The sequence below is a fragment of the Triturus cristatus genome, chromosome 5_2, assembly GCF_964204655.1.
Source record: "Triturus cristatus chromosome 5_2, aTriCri1.1, whole genome shotgun sequence".
Classification (NCBI taxonomy): domain Eukaryota; kingdom Metazoa; phylum Chordata; class Amphibia; order Caudata; family Salamandridae; genus Triturus; species Triturus cristatus.
In genome coordinates, this window is record NC_140588.1 from 6029932 (window position 1) to 6050208 (window position 20277).

Consider the following 20277-nt stretch of genomic DNA (forward strand, 5'->3'; position numbering starts at 1 on the left):
GAGAACTTATATATCTACTAGCCTCTCTCATTGAAGGGGTACATGTTACAAATCAAAAACTAGAAACCATGCACTTCAATATTTCAAACTCCAGAGAGGATATATACTGATAGCTTCGCTTTGGGTTGTCTTAGCTTAACACGATGTACTTTGACATTAATCTTACCTACTTAACTATCAGGATATCTGGCATATACAGTATTGATACAGTCCATTTTCTGCTGATTTGAGCACTCTTTTTTTTTATCACGCATACGTTGTACAAGTTCGACTCCTCTAAATCACCAACAGTCCAGACACTTTATTGTATGTGTTTTCTGTCTAAGCTTTCTCTGTTGGACCGAACTTGTGATTAATCTAATATCAAACTTTTTCAACAACTGAATATATGTTTTTGTGTTATGCTATTTTCTCAGTTTTAAGCCCTGTTTTAGTACATTATACTAATTGTCTTGACTTTATATGTATACATATGTGACATAACATATCCAGGGTACTTTACCATCATTATAGAAAACATCTGACCTATATAATACTTTGTACTTTCCACAGATTAAGTCACATCAATGTCTTTTCATAAGTGCAAATATATGAATTGGGGCTTTATGCAACTTATGCCCACACGGTTATTGTCTTCTATGAGAACAAAAACAAGTCTGTTTCTTTAAAATTTTGGTTTCAATGGTTGTGGGAGGGACCTCTCGAGTCCCTATTGAAAGACAGTCTGTACAGCTCACTTTATGACCCCATCGAAGGCCCCAGGCCGAAACGCGTTAGTCTTTTTCCCCATTTTATGCACATGCACTTTGCTGAAAGTTTATAAAACTTTACAAAAATAAAGACGTTTCTGAAAAGAATTGCGGACCCGTGTGCTTCTCTGACCTGCTCGGTGCTGTTTTCCTGTACCCTTGATAGATGGCGCGCAACATTAAGGAGGGTTGATGCGGGACACGAGTATCTCTATCTATCTATCTAGATAGATACTGGGCACTTGCTTGCAAACTACTATGCACTTGCACGTTTGAATCTGCAAAATAAAAAGGATTTACCTCCACGTTGTGGTCCGTACCTGCTTTGGATCAGAAAAAGGATAGTTTTCACGATTGTGGCTACTATATATGTGTGTATATATATTTCACACTAAAAAAAATAAAGATTAAAGTGACACCCACAGATTTTCACCAGTTATAATTAGCAGAGCTAACTATAACTTGCGCCACCGCCATGCACTGCTTATGCCCTCACATATTACTCACTCATGCCATGTTTTATGACATCACTAATGACATGTAGAATTAATCATTGATGACATCAAGCTTCTTATGTACAGATTACTCTATAAGCCATATTACTCTATAAGCTAGTAGGTCAGGAGATGCCTGTACAGTAAGTACAAAATAGCTCAGAATAATATGAAGCACCATTAATGGCATCACAGAGACAACTCCCTTTGGTGTAGCAAACATGTGTTATGAGCAACATTGACCCTATAACATACACTTCACAGGTAGCCTAGTTCACATTAGCAATTAACCACAGATATATGGGAAACCTCCATTGCACGCGGTATTCTATATGTATATAACTGTTCAGAGAAAGCCAAGTTCCTCCAGATACTCAACGTCTGTTCCAAAATGAATGCCGTACTACGGACAGATTTTATCAGAATCAAACCCCTCACAGTCGGTAAACATACACTGAGAAATTAAGTTGAGATGAGTAGAAAAGTGGGTACTGTAAACAGTGTTTACTCTATGGAGAGAGTTTACTCTGTACCACACTGTTTGCAGGCAGTGCAACTCTCATGAGAAATACCCTACAGAGTATTAAAAGGTATCTACTACGAACCGTGTTCACTCAATACAACACTTGGAAAACAAACACTATTTGCTTAAAATAGTGAATGCCTGAAGGTGGTAACGATTATACTACCTGCAGCCTTCCTACTGTGGTGAAACCTTTATAGATCACTCATCATCTGAAGCAAAAGAAGCACATGTACATAGGTTAGTACGTTATGTAGAAATTGTCAGGCTAATACGATTCTGTCTAATAACTCAAGCTGCTTACAATAGTTAGTATCTGCTAAGTAGAATATTTGCTCTTTTGGAAACTTTTTCTGCAGAACCAATAAACTTGCTTAGAACATGCTGAATACAAGTCGTCAACTGTCATAAGCACACAAACTTGCGTTTCATTACAAAGATTTATAACGTGTTCAATACCTCTACACACCTTAGATGTATTAGGACATGGGTATTTGCAAACAGTTTCCCAGGGGCCATAAAGTTTTCTCTGTAATGTTACAGAGGGAGCATTGATGCTAGCAGGGTGGCGGTCAGGAGGGAGGTTACCAGGGAGGTCCGCGATTTTGGGGTTAGATGTGTACAGGGGAAGAGAAAGATGTACATCTGGAGGCTGAACTGCATGATGTGAAACCAGAAAATCTGGGATTAGTCCCGGCTTCCCCACATTACCACATTGTGTAATTCCAGGCAAATTGTCCACCTTTTTCTTCATTATCTCATATAAGAGGGCCTCAAAATGCATGAATTCAGGATGTGAGTTGTACAAAACCTTTTCTAGTGTTTGATTCAATAAAATATAATGTTATTTATGTATGATAGTAACTTAGGCCACCCAGAGAGTGCACAAAACAACGACTTACCTCTTAGTTCACGATAAGCACTGTTGTCAGGGTTGGGGAGAAGAATGAATGTTTCTGAATTCATGTTTGGAAACTATCACTTTATTAAAAAATATTTCTCAATGCTCTTCTATAATCTGATATACTAAGGTGAAACGGTTCCGCATATTAATAAAATACCTTTTTGAATTTTGAACAGACCTTATTATAGTTTTTTATTTTATTTTTTTTGTCCTCATCAAGCAAAATTCTATGGAGTTTGGAGGAATCAGAGGCCCCCTTTTGTATTCTGTACCACATGTGCCATAGCTTTACGATGTTATATAAGAGGTATAACTAGCCTTGTCCTCAGAGGCCCCTTTTTGTCCAGCTCCAGGCACAAGATTGTTAGGAGAGAGGGGGGAGCCAGCCCTGATGACTACTCAATTCAAGACCCAGCTTGAAATCTTTGTTACCATTGCCTTAATCATTGGACACCCTGTTGTTTTAATTGAATGTATCGTTCCCAAATATTCAAAAATGTATATTTCTTACTCTTTTTCCCTTGATTATCAAGGTTGTATACCCTTAGTATGGAATTGCGATTCTCCTATTAACATGTCTAGAGAAACTGGATTTCATTAAAGACACGGAGGCTATCATTATGCATTAATCCTTTAATGCAGATCACAAGCAGCCGCACTACATCACAAAGAGAAAACAGTTCTAGAATGCGGTGAGCACAAGGTATAAATGGCATGAGACACAAACAGACTGCCTCTTTTAAATGAAGCTAGGTAAGAGAAGTTCAAAGAAGAAATCCAGCTTGATCTTGAGACTGAAGATGGAGAGAGTTCTGAAGCGGGATAAGGAATGCAGCAGGACATCAGGTGGAGCTGTCTGAAAAGAAAGATGAGAATGTAAAATACGTCATGAGCTAACGCAAAAGACAAAATATGAGCATATGCAAAAGTAATCAAGCAAATGATAAAAAATACAGTTCAAGGCTTCTCCGTCCAAGGGAGGGACGGGTGGGATAATGATAGCCTCCGTGTCTTTAATGAAATCCAGATTCTCTAGACATGTTAATAGGAGAATCGCAATTTCATTACTAGACCGGAGGCTACATTATGCATATTGGTAGCCCTGAAGGACAACATCGGACATATGCTCAATAGGTTTACAGTAGTGGTGAGCAAAGGTTGAAGCATTTGACCAATCAGCCGCTTTAAGGATATCCTTTAACTTACCACCTGACCAAAAGGATTTGCTTGCCATAGCAACTCTGAGAGAATGTGCTTGGAATTTAGAGCGGTCAATACCAGATAGTTTCATAACTGATTTGACCCATCTAGCAATGGAGGAGGAAGCAACTAGTTTGAAAGGCTTGACAAAAGAGATTAGGAGTTGAGCATTTAAAGGGCGAAGGTCTTTCATTCTCAAATCGTATTCTTTTTCATACAGTCTACAACACACAACCTTTTGCAAAGATCAAAACGAGGGTAGAAAATAGAGTCTGACATGGTTTTAGTCCTTCTATATATATCGAATTTGACCCCAAACATATCATAATATCTATAAGAAATATCTAGGCATTTGACATCTGAAACTCTACGACAGGAGATTAAACATAAAAGAGTAGAGGCATTTCCTGTTAAGAAAAGGATTATCGGGCCAGGAAGAGAAAAGGTCTAATATAGCTTTAACATCCCACAAGGACTGGTATTTAGGTCTAGGAGGTCTTTTGAGTCTAATGCTTTTCATAACTCTACAAATAATAAAGTTTTTACCTGCCGTCCTATTATTGACAAGCGAATGTCCGGCGGAGATTGCAGATCTATAGCAATTAATGGATCTATAAGATCAGCCCCTATTGAATTGTTCTACTAGAAAGTTAACTATATTGACGGTAGGAGCTTCCATGGGATCCAGGTTCCTTTTTTTCCAAATGTTGTATCTATAGTGTGTTCTGGGAGCCCATGATTCACCGAGGAGAGAGAGAGCTGATGACGAAAGTCCAGACAGTTCATTGGATTGCCTGACACTTTCCAGGCAAGAAGGTTCAAATTCCCTGAAATGATTAGGTGATGATCTTCTCCGTCTGCGTCGGAAACCAGACCCTTGCTCGCTGGGATTAGAAAGGGGATGTCGCAGGACAGTTCCAGAGTTGTCAGGAACCATGCCTGAGAAGGGGGTTATCAGAACCAGAGTGCATTGGTCTATTCTGACCTTCTGTAGGACCCTTTGGATCATAGCAAAGGGAAGGCGTAGCCCTGAAGGTTCGACCAGCATTGTAGAAAGGCATTCACAGCCAGAGCGCCGGGGTCTGGCATCCAGCTGAAATATTTCGGAAGTTGGAAAGTCAATCTGCTGGCAAACAAGTCCACATCCAATGGACCTCAAAAGTGAAACAGAATATTGAAAACATTCACGTTGAGTTTCCAATCTGTAAGGTCTGAAAGGAATCTTGAGTTCCAATCCGCAGAAAGATTCGACTTTCCCAGAAGGTATTCCACCTTCAGAGAGATCTTGTGTTCCAAACAGAACATCCAGAGTTTCTTGGCTAAAGCGGATAGGTCTGCAGATTTGGTACCGCCAAGGCGGTTGATATAAGAGACTGCGGAGATGTTGTCCATCTTCAGAAGAACAGATCTCCCTTGAAGAGAATGTTTGAAACTCATTAGAGCGTACATGCCTGCGGTAAGTTCTAAGAAATTTATATGACGGGAAGATTCTGCGAGAAACCAAGCGCCACCAGTGTTTTGGTCGAGGAGGCGAGCACCCCAACCGTGTAGGCTGGCATCTGGTTCCAGAATAAATTCCGGTGTAGAGCCGAAGATAGCTTTTCCATTCCAAGCATCCAAATTCTCCAGCCACCATGAGAGTTCTGACCTGGCTTCCTGATCTATGGTCACCAAATCGCCGTACCAAAGACCACACCTGAGGGCCTTCGCTTTTGTTCTTTGAACGGCACGGTAATTCAGAGGGCCCGGAAAGATAGCTTGGATGGAAGAGGAAAGTAGGCCTAGAAGTCTGGCTAATTCTCAGAGGGTTAGAGATTCTTGCTTTAAAGCATACCTGATCTCTTTTCGAATTTTTGTAATTTTCTTGGTAGGGAGAAGAAGAAGGCAGTTTGAGGTATCGACAGTGAAGCCCAGAGCAGTAAAGGTTGCAACGTATTTGCCAATAGATTTAATCATGTCCTCTCCGAAGAGGAGCCCTTTAGGGTTATCGGAGGGTTCTTTTTCAGCCAAATGACCCAGTTTTGGGTTAATCTTGGTGAGGATATTTCTCCTTCTTTCGATGTTGAGGCTAGAGTTGGCATTGCCGAGGAGAACCATGGCCCTTTGGCTCCAGCCTCGAATGAGGTTAACATCAAGGGGGGTATTGGAAATATGTGATTCTTCGGCTAGGTCGAGAATCCTTGTGAGTGGTCCAAGGATGTCGAGTAGGCGGTCTTGACAACCTTTGGGAGCTCTCTCTAGACCTTTTCTAGGGTCCTTTCCCAATTTAAATAGAAATTTTATAAGGTCGGGGTCAAGGTTGGGGGTTTGGGAGACCTTATCTTGGATAGAGGGTCTTCGACATTCTGATCTCAGGGTGTTTCTGGTCTCTCTTTCTAGATAGTTTCTAAGCCACCTGGTGCTAAATTTAGAGACGTTTTCTTGAGGGAACCATTTGGAGCTATTGGGGTATGAAATATTGAGGGGGGAGAACATTTCCTGTCCTAGGGGGTTGAGGATAACTTTTTTAGAGGAAGAAGGGGAATCGATGTCAACTGGGTTGTTGAATTCCTGGTCCTGGTCATCTAAATCTAGTACGAATTCATCGTAGGGGTTATCAAAATTTTCTTCCTCCTCCTCGGAGTCAGAGACTGCATCAAACTGCTTTGAATTAGAATTTGTGCCGCTGGGGACACCATTGTCATTTTAGGCGCAATGGCCTCCCATCATAAGTGAGGTGCTACGACCTCCCAAATCAATTAAGGTGCTTCGACCTCCCAAATTGCAGTCAAAGTGGTGATCGCAGTTTTTTGTTTTTTTAATGTGTTTTTACGCTGACTACTGAGATCATCGGGGGAATCACCATGTGGAAGGGAGAGAGATCTTTTAGAGGATAAAACTTCTTTGAAGGTAGAGAGCATACAGGATCTCATTTCTTTTTGTAAGAAAACTTTAAATGAATTATCATCGTGAATGGGAGAGCTGGCAGTAGCCTCATCAGAATCTAAGTCTGACATATTGGGAAAGGCTCTGGTAAGGTTGGCTTTGAAAAGAAATTAACGGATTAAAAAGTTGAATTCTCCCCTTTTTTTTTTTTTTTTTAGTAGTAAGTTTAAGTTCAGAGTTTTTAATTTAAAAAAAAAAATTTTAAGGGGTATTTTTAGGTTAGGGAATGGTATTAATCTGAATACCCTTGAAGCTTGATGGTAAAATATTAGTAAGAATGCCCTGTTTTGATCAGGGTAAGTTAAAGGTGTCAAAATTTGAATTAGCTAAAGGAGCTAAAATAATTATCTTGGTTTTAAATGTCCTCACGAGTTCTCCGGCAGCAGCTGATCATCAAAGCGAAGTAACTGAAGGCTTCGCTCGAGGTCAGCTGCTGCCGGTGAAGAGTTAAAGGAAAGGCCGTAGGGAGCGGCCTGATGTTTTGTCGGCACCGTTGCTAAGGTGCTTTCTTAACTCAGACGGGCTCGCGAGGACGAAGCGAGCGCGTCGAACAAAAGTATCAAGATTGCCCAAAAACTGTTCATGACAACCCAGAAGTGAGTCGACACATGGGGGAAAGGAGTGGAATGGCGGCACGAAGCAGGAGCGTTCGCGCACGGAAAGATCAGGCTCGACCCCCAATCGGGGTGAGAAGATAGAGAAACCACCAAGGGAGGTAGGGAGGGGCGGGGAGGTAAAGCGAGAACCTCAATAGGAAGTCGAGTGAGGGGGTGACGGGGGGGAAGAGACCCAGGGTCACCCACAAGGACGAGGGAGCAAGCAAGCGCCAGTGAGAAATACAGTGGAAAGTGTGAAAAAGACAACTAAAGAAAGATGAGCAATCGAATTGAAAAAACATGGCTAAATTGGCACAATAATCAAAACAATTAGGTAAAGAAGCAAGAGGAGGTGTTACTTATCTGCTTGTGAGCCGCATTTAAAAGAGGCAGTCTGTTTGTGTCTCATGCCATTTATACCTTGTGCTCACCGCATTCTAGAACTGTTTTCTCTTTGTGATGTAGTGCGGCTGCTTGTGATCTGCATTAAAGGATTAATGCATAATGTAGCCTCCGGTCTTGTAATGAAATTTAACCATTCATTGTGTACTGGTGGTGTAGCCTTTATCCGGTTAATACATATCTCCCTTCTGGCCAGCAATATTAATAAGAAGAAGATATTTTCCTGATCTTTATTCAATATGGAATAACTTGTATTTTGAATAATTCCAAAAATAACTGCTTCCATGCTTACCTCTATGGGCTGTTCCAGCACCTCTGAGATAGTCTTACCCGTTTCCAAAATTCCTCCAACTGATTGCAATACATGTGCAGGTCGTCCGCTCTTTCCCCCCCACATTTAGGGCACTTCTTTACCTTATTACTGTTGATCTTTGTCAATCTTTTTGGGGTCCAGTATGATCTGTGTTTCGTAAATAGATGGTTTTTCTTCAGTGGGGCAGATTTTACCACATGCCCAAAGATTGCCATTGAGGTTTGCCAGTAATAGGAGATGTCTAGCCCTGGTAAGGCTTTTCCCCAGATGTCGGTTGGAGCTTTGTATTCTGTTTCCCCAGCTCTTATAAGGGCCCAATACCAAAATGATATTTCCTTCTTGAATGGTTTCGTGTTCAATAACCTTTGCTCAATAGCATCATCCCCTTGTAAATGTTCCTTTATATCCTTTATCCATTTGTTTAATTGATAGTATTTAAATCTCGCTAGCGAGCCCTGAGTTTTTTCCTTTAGGATCCCCCATTCTACAATTTTGTTATTCTCTATTAACTGACCCCAATTCTTTGTTTCCTTCTCTTAAAGTGGTCATTAATCTGTCTTTTACACAGTTGGGGGTTCCTGGGGAGTTCCAAATTGGTGCATACTTGCTGTAGTAGGGGTTTTTTAAGGTCATTCTTATTCCATACCAGGTTATTGCAGCTGATTTCAATGTCTTTAGTTTAATTTTTCTGAAGTATTTGGGGTGTCCAAATTTGTATAGAAAATGGTCTCTGTCTTGACTGATTAAGGCTTTCAAGTACATAGGCCATGCTTCCAATTTGCTCAAAAGTCGCCTTATATTTTTGAACTGGATAGCTCTACAATATTCTAGTATGTCCGGGCTCGCTATTCCTCCCTGCGCTTTATTCCTTCTTAGTTTTTTCCAATCTATTCTTACTCCCTTGGCAGCCCAAATGAAACTGGATATCTCCCCTTGGAGCTTTTTTATCCGTTCTGTCTTAAAATCCAGCGGGATAGAGCTAAATAGGTAAGTACATTTTGGCAGTATACTCATTTTAATTGTTAGATTTTCCTAAAAAAGACAGTTGTAAACCTGTCCAGGCCTTAAGGAGTTTCCTTATGTCTTTATGAATTCTCTCGAAATTCATCTTAGGTATCCTATCTAAATCCTTTATATATTCTATCCCTAGGTATTTTATTTTTTCCTTCACTAATGGGTTTCCAGAGTTTATGTTCCACTCTAGGATTTCCGATTTTGATTGATTTATAAGATATCCTGAGATAACTCCAAACTAGTCTTTAATATCTTCTATCTTTGGGAATGAGTTATTTAGGTCGCCAGTGAAGATCATTAGGTCGTCCGCATACAGCACAACTTTTTTTTCCCAGTCCTGATATTTAAAAGGTATAATCCCCTCTTCTCTTCTCAGAAGACACGCTAAGGGCTCTATATAAAAATTAAAGAGGAGAGGGGAGAGGGGGCACCCTTGCCTCGTGCCTCTCTCTATCTTTTTATTTTCGGTAAGGGCGTCGTTGACCAACACTTTAGCTGTAGGGTTTGTATATATATTTATTGTTGCATTCTCAAAATTGTCACCTAGGTTAAACTTAGCTAGAGTGGCGTTCAAAAAGGGCCAACTAACCCTATCGAACTCTTTTGCAGCGGCAAAAGTTATAACTGCCAATGGTTTAGAATTTTGGATTGCGATATCTATGGTACTGATGAATTCATGCGATAATTCGTATATTTGTCTACCCTTGATGAACCCTTTCTGATTTGGATGAATCAGGGACCCAGCCACTTCCCCTAATCTTTTGGCTAATACCTGTGTATAGATTTTGTAATCCGAGTTTAAAAGAGATATGGGTCTGTATGACTCGCATTTGGCTGGGTCCTTTCCTGGTTTTAATAGAATACTCACTATTGCGTCGTTCCATGATTCTGGGAGATCTTTTTTCCCTAAAAAGATATCGTTTAAAAGTTCTGTCAAGGGGGTTACTAATACTTCCCTCAAATTTAGATACAATTCGTTTGGTAGTGCATCTGGGCCTGCAACTTTTCCTTTCTTTAGGCTTTTTATAGCGTCTAAAATCTCATCTCTGGAGATCTCCTGGTTAAGGTCTATTCTCTGCTCAGGCGACACCACAGGAGTAGTTATTCTATCTAAAAAACCTTATATTTGCTCTTTAGGACTAGATGTTTCTTCCATATACATATATCAAAGAGTTTTGTGTAAATTCTCGCCTGATTTCAGTATCTTCCGAGCAGTGTCCAAGTTGGCCTTCCTTCTGTATCTTTGTAACCTATTTCATATTGATTCAGTTTATGTTTTCCATGCCAGGATTCTCCCACAGCCTTCTCCATATTCATAGTGTGATAATTTACTGGCCTCCCATCTATCCCTAACTATTGTCTCGAGGAAGTCTGCTAGTTCTACCTTTTTCTTTTTTTTTTTTCCTCTCTTACTGTCTTTTCTTGTTCAGTTTTCATTTTCTTAAACTCTTCATCCAGAGTAACAAGATCTTTTTCAATTTGTTTAATGAAGGTCTTTTTCACCTTATTCTTATGTCCTGTGATGTTAATAATTCTCCCCCTAATAAAAGCCTTAAAAGCGTCCCAGGATATTTGTTTTGTTGTGCCTTCTTTGTTCATTTGGAAGAACAATTCGGTCTCCTCTGCCAACTTATCCAAATAGATGTATCTAAGAAGATGCTTTTATCCACTGTCCATCTTTGATTGCAAAAAGAGGTTTTTAACTTTAAGCTAAGTTGCACTGCTGAGTGATCCGAGATGTGTTCTGGTATATGTTCAACCTTCTTTGTACATTCCACTAGGCTTCTGTCAATCAGAAAAAAGTCAATTCTGGAGGCATGACCTAGTCTTTTGTTCTTGAGGGTAAATTTATGATTTTTATTTCCTTTATCCTTCCAAACATCTACAATGCCTAAGTTTTTGATACACATCCCGACCCATTCTCTCATCTCCAGTAAATTGGGGAGGTTTTTTGCTGGATGTCGGTCCTCTTTGGGATTTAATATTATGTTAAAATCCCCACCCGTTATTATTGGTGCTTGGGTTGTCAATAGACAAGAGTATCATTTTTTAAGTGGTTCAGAGTCCTCTATGTTGGGGCCATAGTACCCCACTAGTGTATAAGAGTTGTTATGAACCCTTGCTTTTACAATTACCCATCGACCTTTTTTGTCTATTTCTGCTTTTTCAATAACCGCTTTCAAGGATTTTTTAAATATAATTGCTACGTCTTTTACGTTAGACTCCTGGCTTCTGCATATACAGTGGTCTATCCATCTTTGATTTTTACATATCAGCGCCCATTCTTCCTTTAGTAAATGCGTTTCCTGTAATATGATTATTTCACAATCCATGTTTTTTAAATATTCCAGGATCTTTAATCTCCGTTTTTTTAACCTTAGCCCGTTTGTGTTCCACGTTAAAATGTTAAGGCTCTTTCCCTTGGCATCCTTATCAGCAACTAGCATCTTTTTTTCCCCCGCTATGATCAGCCTGAGGGCTCTCTTCCTCCTCTTGAATTTGCTTTTTGGACTTCCTCCCCCCCCCCCCCACCATTTTGCTCCCCATCTCGTGCTGTACTTTTTTCTTTTTCAACGTTTTCTGGCGTGCAATCTTTACCATATACCTCCACCCCCCCCCCCCCCCCCCCCCGGAGAAGCCTCCTTTTCCTTCATTCTTCTGGGTAGATTTCTGCCCTTTTGAGCTCCTTGCCCTTCAACATATATTAGAGAATTTCCATCTCTCATCGCAATGAACCCATCTTATGCCCTATGGCTCATGTCTTATGTCTTGTGTCTTAGGAGTGATCTTTCTGTTGCAATTTAATTTGTTCAATGAGGCCTTGTACTTCCTTCGGGTCTCTAATGTTGTGCATTTTATTGTCCCACATGATTTTCAGGGAAGCTGGGAAGCGCATTTGAACCGAAGCCCCAAGTGATCTTAATTGTGGCATATGCTGGCCCAATTCCCATTGCCTGTCTTGGGTTATTCTGGATATGTCTGACCTGATCCTACAGGTCCAATCGTCTTTAGAGAATGAACCAGCCTTTAGACTTTCGCTCAGAATTTTCTCCTTCAGGGAGTATGTCATAAAATTGATCAGAATTTTTCTAGGGTTTTTCCTTGGTTTCCCTTTTCTGAAGGGATCTCGATGTATCCTCTGAATGTCTTCCGCAAGGTTGACTGATTTAGTCCAGGGAGTTATCTCTTCTAATAGTTGGATCTTTATATCCTCCCCTTCAATGCCTTCTGGCACATTTAAAATGTTGAGGTGGTTCTTTTCTAGGGATTCCATTCTTTCGCTAATCTCAGTCTCTCTGGTTTTCAGCCTGATTATCTCAACATGGTTTGCCTCAGTCTTCTTGCTTAACAGTTCTACCTCACCTTCCACCTGCGTCACTCTATCTATAAGCGTATTTATTTTTTGATCGAGTGCCTCGCAAGTTTCTTGTATCTTCATCTGATTCCTTTCGGAAATCTCAAAGTTGGCTCTCATCTCCTTCATCATTTCTTCAAGAATGTTTTCTGAATAGGGGCCACTGGAGGGAGTTTGTTCTTGTCTGGTATTCGGGATGCCATCTGTTCCTCCCCCAGGAGCACCACTTTTTGGGTTTTTCCTCCTGTTTCTGGCTCTTGTGTGGAGAGAACTTGATATCTATTACTTGTTACCAGAGCTGAGCTCCCATCCCTTGATTTCTTTGCCATGGTTTTTATTTTTATAACCCATGTCGATGGTGGAGAGAATGCCTGGGGTTTCACTTTTTTAGTGGCAGAGTCGTCCTCCAAGGACTTTGGTCCAGTGCTCCCTTTCTCTGGTTTATTCTCCCTTTCCTGCACCCTAAAGTACGATCTTAGGGACGGGGTGATTTTCTGTGTGTTATTTAGGCCTGATGTTTTTAGGCTTGTACGACTTGCTCTGGACAGCGGAGCCTGCGGCTGCCCTGAAATATGCTTTTTTTTTTTTTGCTCTTATCCCTCTGGGTGATGTATTTGCCAGTACCGGGTTTTTCTCTTTGGTGACTTTTATGTCTGTAGTGGCTGCGTGTAGCCTGGACCCTGTGCTCCCCTTCCCTGTTTTCACTGCCCTTTGACTGTCGGGGAGCTCTAAAAGCACCCCTGGGAATGCCACTGCAGGAGTTTTCCCCTTCTCTGAGATCGTCACTATTAACTTTTTATCTGCACCAAACCCAAAACCAGAGTCCAAGCCTCTTTCTCTTACCGGCTCATGCTGTACTGTGGTCTCCTGTTGTCTTGCGGTAATATGCGTATGATTTCGTTGTGCTCTCCCCTCCAGGGCTATTAGCGTTGTAGGATGGGCCGTTCCTCTTCTCACTCTCTCTCCCAAAGGTTCATCCAACTGACCCCACCTCTCTCCCCCGGAAGGAGATTCTGCACGCAGCTCTCCTGTTGCTGCGGTGTGCCTCGATCGCTTCCACCCACACTCCTGCCGAGCGATGCAGCACTGCCTCGGGCTCCGCTCCCCGATTTCTCCGTTCTCTCCTCCCACGCCAGGATCAGATGTCAGGCCTCATCCGGAGGCTTCACATGGGGTCCGTATGTGCCGCTTGAGCAGCGAAGCAGGGAACGACAGGTCAGCGCACCGGCGGTCCCGTGATCAGCCCAACGGTTGAGTAGATCCCCTGCTTCGCTACTTTTCCGCGTCCGTTTTGCCTCAATAGTATTTTGATCACATCCAATCTTTACCTAATGCATTCCGATTTCACTTCCTTCCTGATGGGGTTCGATTATCGGCGTAGATGGCCATTTCCAATTATTTAGTGTGTCTCAGGGCAGGGAGCTCCCGACCGAACTCCTTAGTCGGCCGCCATCTTCTCCCACTCACTTTTTCTGGCTTGTGAAAAGAAGCTCCAGATCTTATTATAGTTTTAAACATTTGCTGCAAGATGCCTTTAAAAATTAGGTGTTCCTAAAGTTAAGCAGTGAAGGACTACCTAGATACTTTCTTTAACTTAAATTAACCTTTAAATAAAGGCATGTCTGTTTATTCAATATCTTTTTAATGTCAGTGCTGAGTCCAATAAACAGCTGCTCAGTGCTCCAGGAGACTGCATGTAAAGATCAGGAGGGCCACTTGCGGCCCCCTGGCCTTACTTTGAGTATCACTGCATCAGGACCACATGTGTTTTACAGCCATTAGCTGGACACAGGCTGTACAAAATTAGTTAGAGAAAGGAATAATATGGTAGTTACCTGCCTCTATGTAAACAATAAAATAAACTAGCACACTTGTTGGATGATGTTACCAGTGAAGTCATTTGAGATGTCATCAGTGATTTTGTACATGTCATGAGCCATGTAATAAGCAGTGCCTGGTGGGGACTCAAGCTATAGTTAGCTCTGCTAACTAGAACTGGTGAATTTGTCTTTTTTTTTAGTTAAATACATTAACATCACTTTAACCTTTGTTTTTTTTGGGTGAGTTTTAAAGTTGAAAAAACAAAAAACAGATCTTTTCATCAGACCGATCACGTTACATTTACCTTTATAATATAATGATAATAATCCACATTTGTAAAGCGCGAACAATCACCCGTAAGGGTCTCTAGGCGCTGGGGGCCGTCGGGAAGATTAAGCAAGCTATTGCCCAGAGTCACATGGTGCTGGGCTAATCTGGAGCCGGGGATCGAACCGTGATCCCCAGATTCCGGAGTCAGTCGCCCTGGCCGCGGCGCCACACCTCTTCCCTTTTGGTTTTCTCAGTGAATTTCTTGGGTTTATTTAATGTAAAGTAATCTATTAATACCATACATAAAGCCAACTCCCACCTTGCAGCAAGCCCCCATCAGGCAGCCAACCCCAGGCTGCTCGAGGCCTTTCATCACTTGCGGCATGGGATGGCCGGCGGCCTGTCTTGCAGCCAGGACCTGCGTTCAACTCCCTGCAGGCAGCCAAACCCGAGCTGCCCACTGCCTTTGCTCGTGCATGGTATGGGGTTAGCCGTAGGGCCTGTGTTCCAGCCAGGCCCTGCTTCCAACTGCCCTCAGGCAGCCAACCTCACGTAGCGCCCAGCCTTTGGCCATGCGCAAACCCACACAGGTCTCAGCCTTTGCCATGTGCAACATAGGGTTGGCCTTTGAGCCCAGGGACCCCATCTTCTGGGGCCAAAACATATATATTAAGGGGAGGGGGCATGCAGTTGCTCCACGACCCTTAATTGGCCCTGGTGTCCCCATCCCATGGGGCCAAATACAATTACACAGGGAGGAAGGGTTTGCAGCCCTCTTCCCTGTGCCTTAATAGGTCCTGGGGCCAAATACAATACATAATTGAATGGGGTACCACGCAGCATCCTCCCCAAGCCTTCTTGGGCCCTGGGGACCCCATTCTAAGTGGCCCAACTCTATAGGGAGGTGGGCATACAAAACCCCCTCCTGAGCCTAATTAGACCCCAGGGATTCCATCCCTGGGGCCAAACCAATAAAAAAAAAAAAGGAAAGTGGCCATGTGGTCCCCCTCCCCAAGCCATCATGCACTCCTGGGGACTTCCTTCCCAGGGACCAAAATCTATAGGGAGTTGGGCATGCAACACCCCCTCCCGAGCCTAATTAGACCCCGGGGATCCCATCCCCTCGGCCAAACCAATAATAAAAGGGAAGGGGCCATGTGGTCCCCCTCCCCAAGCCTCATTAGGCCTGGGGACGCCATCTCCCAGTGCCATATTCTTTTGAAAGGGGCGGTGGTGCCGGGTGACCCCCTTCTCAAGCCTCATCTGCCCTAGGAACCCCCTAGAGACGTGTGGTCCCCCTACCCAAGCCTCATTCAACCCCGTAGACCCCATCCCCCAGGGATGTATGGGGGCCTGTCTGGCCCTCATCCCTTAGCTTCATCAGGTCCTGGGGTCCCAATCCTCCAGGGCTGTATCTAATTTAAAGGGAAGGAGGACCACTTGGCTCTCCTACCTGAGCCTATTATGGCACCGGGAAACCCATCCCCCAAGGCCAAGTATATTATTTATGGGGAGGGGGACTTGTGGCACGCCTCTCAAGCAGTTTTTGACCCGAGGACTCGACCCCCCAGGGTGCCGTCAATTTATTATGGGTAGGGTGCGTGCAGCCCACCTCCCCCCCACCCCCCCAACCGATTCCCTCCTTTGGGGCCCAATGTGTTAATTAAGTGGATGGGGAGCCTCGTGGCCCCCCTCCTGTAGCCAGTAAAGGGCCCTGGGGATCCCATCCTCTCGGGCCACTACTTAACTTAAAGGGGAGGTGGCCGCATGGCCCCCCTACCCAAGCTGTTTTTTGCTGCTGGCGAACCCATTCCACAGGCCTGGATTAGTTAAAGGTAGGTGACCCAGTATCCACCCAGGGCCCCCAACATGCATAACGGAGGGGGCCCGGGGGGAGCCCTAATGCCCCTGCAGCCCCAGCTGCTCCCTGCATTCTCCGGGAGTTGGCATTGGTCCAGCCCACCGGGAGCAGCTATTTATGCTGCTCCTTTCAGGCAGGAGGAGCAATGTCTTGAGCTGTTTTCCTGACTGCATCACTGTGGGAGCATCTTCATTGCTCATGCCCACTGGTAGAAGACTTTGTGTTGGCTCCCGTTTGGCGGGATGTTTTGAAAATGCTCCTGCCAGGCAGTAGCAAAAACAAGTTTCCCTGCCCGCGCCAGTGCGGGTAGGGAAACTGATGTGTCCCAGGTGTCACTCCCCGGGACTCAGCAATTGAACCAACCCTGGGGGATGGGGTCCCCAGGGCCAATAAAGGCTAAGGGAGAGGTCTGCACAGTCCCCTCCCATTTCTTAAAAGTAGCAGCCCTGGGGGATGGTGTCCCCAGGGCCTTTTAAAGGCTAAGGAATATGGAGGCCATGCGCCTTCCTTCCCCTTCTTAAATACACTGGGACCTGGGGTATGGGGTTCCCGGGGCTGAATGCAGCTTAAGAAGGGGGGCTGTGAGCCCCCCTTCCCTAATTATTTAAATTGAGCCCCGGAGATGGGGTGCCCAGAGCTGAATATGGTTCAGGAGGGCTGCGCAGCCCCTCTTCCCTTTACACATGCTTTGGGCCCCGGGGAAGGGGTCCCGAGGTCAAAAATGATTCAAGGAGGGGGTCATGTGGCCCCCTTCCCCTTATTAAATGATGTGGACCCCGGGGATAGGGTCTTGGGATGGAAATGGGCCCAGGGAGGGATGCCGCGCACCCCCTCCCCTTAATTAATTAATGCGGCTGCAGGCTACGATTTAATTTTTTCAGTCTTGCAGAAGTTCCCATGGGATGGCAACAAAAATTGCTGTTTTATTTATCAATTTTGGCCCCCAGGTCCGTCTTAGTTCCCCCCCATGGGGCCAGGGGGGCAGGGTATACCTACCTTGCTGCCTTATATCACTTTTTTAAAAATAATTTCAGGACAGGGGACTAAGTCCCTGAGTCCTGTAGTGCCTGCCAGCAATATTTTTCTGATGCTGCTGGCAGCCAGTCAGAGCACTCACTCCAGCGGTAATCTGACTCCCGCGGTAGTGAGATGGCCCACTGGAAAAAAGTTCCCTGGGCCAATTAGAACGTTCTATTTTTCTTAAATTGGGTTCAAGGAACTGTCGTGAGAGTCCTCCAAACCCAACTTTCCAGACATACAAAGGTTTTTTAACTTTAATTTCTCGAAAACTACTGAACTGATTTACACAAAATCCCAAAAAGCACAATCTGCATACCAAGGTCTAGCTTCCTGCCAAATTTTGTGCAATTCCGTTCTGCAGTTTTTGCGATATTGCGTCTTAAGAAGTCTATGAAAAATGCATGGGTATTTTGTGTTTTGGGGCCCCCATTTTCTCAATTCCCACTTGATGGATCGCCCCATGCACAAACTAGTCAAAAAGTAGGACATTGTTGGGAAGTTTCGTGCAGAGTCTTGAAACAGGGCCAAAGTTATTAGTAACACAAAAAACTATTTTTCTTTGTAACTGCTGACCGAACTATAACAAGTCGCCACTGGGTAATAAATAAGTATGTACAGTAATTAAATAACTGTTACTAAATTGCCAATTAGTTCATACTTAATTGATAACTAGGAAGCATAGACTTCGAGCTATCGCCAAGAGACCCATTGCAACCTGTCCAGAGTTCCAGGCAGGTACTTGAACACAAGATTGGCGAGGTGGCTGCAGAGGTAATGCTCCTCTGGCAGGACCTTAGAAATGTTTCAGATGTCCCATAGTGGATCTGATTGAGTCAACGGTATTCCCCCAACTTTGCCCATGTGCTAGAAAAGGTTGTGGGTCTGTTCTGAATTCCAGAGGAGATTAAAACTGGAATTTCAGAGTTTCTTCAAACACCTCGGCTTACAACACTGCTGAATCACCTCACAGTGGGCACAAGCCAACGGAAATGTTGAGCACTTCATGCACACCTTAAACAAGGCTCTGAGAATCACTGTTCATGAAGAAGCAGAAACCGAAAGTAGCCTACATCTAATTCCTGCAGGAGTACCAGGATTGTCGAGAAGGTAAAACATCAAACCCCCAGGACGAGGAAAATCAAGAACTAGCCAACATCCCCAGGAGCCAGCACTACAATCTATGACCAAATCCTCAACCCAGCCAGAGACTGAATGACTTGGTATGCAGTCCTGGAAACCAGAATAAAGTGGTGAAGGGACGTAGTGAGCCACCCGGCCACTGCGCCCATGACTCCCGACCCTGATGTAACAAACCCAACCGTCAAGGCCAGGTGCGACTGAGGGTATAAATAAAAGGGGCTGAAGAGTGCTTGGGATCTTTGCCTGTACACGTAGTCACTGTGTCCCCTGTCTTTATTGCTGCCGCCTGTTGCACGTTAGTAACCCAAACTCTAGGCGGCTCTACAAAATGTAATTATGTAACAACTCCGCTTTTGCTAGATACTTCTGTTGCACTACTATGCTTCTTTGACTCCTCAAATATAGACGCTTTACACAAACCACAAACAAGGTATGGTATGCAGGTGCACTATCCTGCTTGGGAGAAGAAAGAATATACCTGATGCTGTAACTTGATATTTGTTGGTAGCGCCATGGTAGGATCAGGTTCTTCAGAGCTGGTAATTGAGTCCACCTCGTTTTGTTAGGAGAGAGAAAGCTCAAGTGGTGGAACGAGTGAGGCTTTCATACACTTACTTCATTAACCCCAGTGAGAAGTGTTTATCTGAATGAAAAACCCGCTAGGAACGGCAAACGAGTTGGGGCTCAGCAAAGAAAGCTGGAGTAAAATGCGCTCATTTAGATGGGCTGGATCCCTACACTGAACAAAAACATTAAGTTATGTTTACAACATTACAGATAACGCCATTATACTGAAGCCATGCAGTTTACAGCTGATTTGTACGTAAAGGTAAGGTCTCTTATTGATGTGACGTTATTCACCGATTTATTTAAAACATTTTAATGTACAACTGAAAACGAGTCTGGAAGTTATGTTTAAATGCAAGCAAATGAGGTGTTTGAATCCCCAATCCAGATACAGTTCTAGAGAAAAATTATGCTTTTCAGTGCTGCCACATTTACCCTGCGCATGATAAATGATACTTCGGGTTTTATATCAGATTATCGTAGACATTTGTATCGTAGACATTTGGAATGTTCTATATGGATATTGCTGCCAAAATATCAGCTAATAAAATATCGGCAAGGCAAGTATGTATCTCTAATGCTCTATCTACCTTCAAGATATGTATTTTGTCAAGGTATGTGTGTGTGTATGTGTGTGTGTGTATAAGCACTATACTTAAAATAAATCATATATATATATATATATATATATATATATATATATATATATCAACTTTGGGTCACAGGAATAATGCCCGCCGCTAGGTATCCCAGTTACTGGTCCCCACCAGTATAGTATTTTCCTCATATATAAAACATTATACTGAGACTTCACAAGCAACAATAACTTCTTCTTGCTTTGTTTCTTTCAAATTTCTTTAGTTCTTTTTTTAATGTTTTGTTTCAGTACAGCATACAGCTTTCAATGCAGCAAACAGCCAACACGTGTTTTGTGAAGCTGCGCTTCTTCAGGGCTGTTACAAACACAAAATTCCGTATGAATATATCTCGTCCAAAAATATGCAATGTAAACAATAAAAACAATTCATTCCTATATGCTCCATAAGAATCTACCTCTCTATCATTTGATATCCTATTTAAGGGCACACCTTGTAATGCATCAAAGAAACATATATCTCCTTCG

General features: G+C 43.2%; 1 long non-coding RNA gene across 6 annotated transcripts in view; it reads right to left on the reverse strand.

Annotated features, from left to right (window-relative positions):
• LOC146822579 (uncharacterized) overlaps positions 1-20277 on the reverse strand; it is a 64392-nt gene that overhangs the window by 2737 nt on the left and 41378 nt on the right. The gene's annotated exons all lie outside the window — the stretch shown is intronic.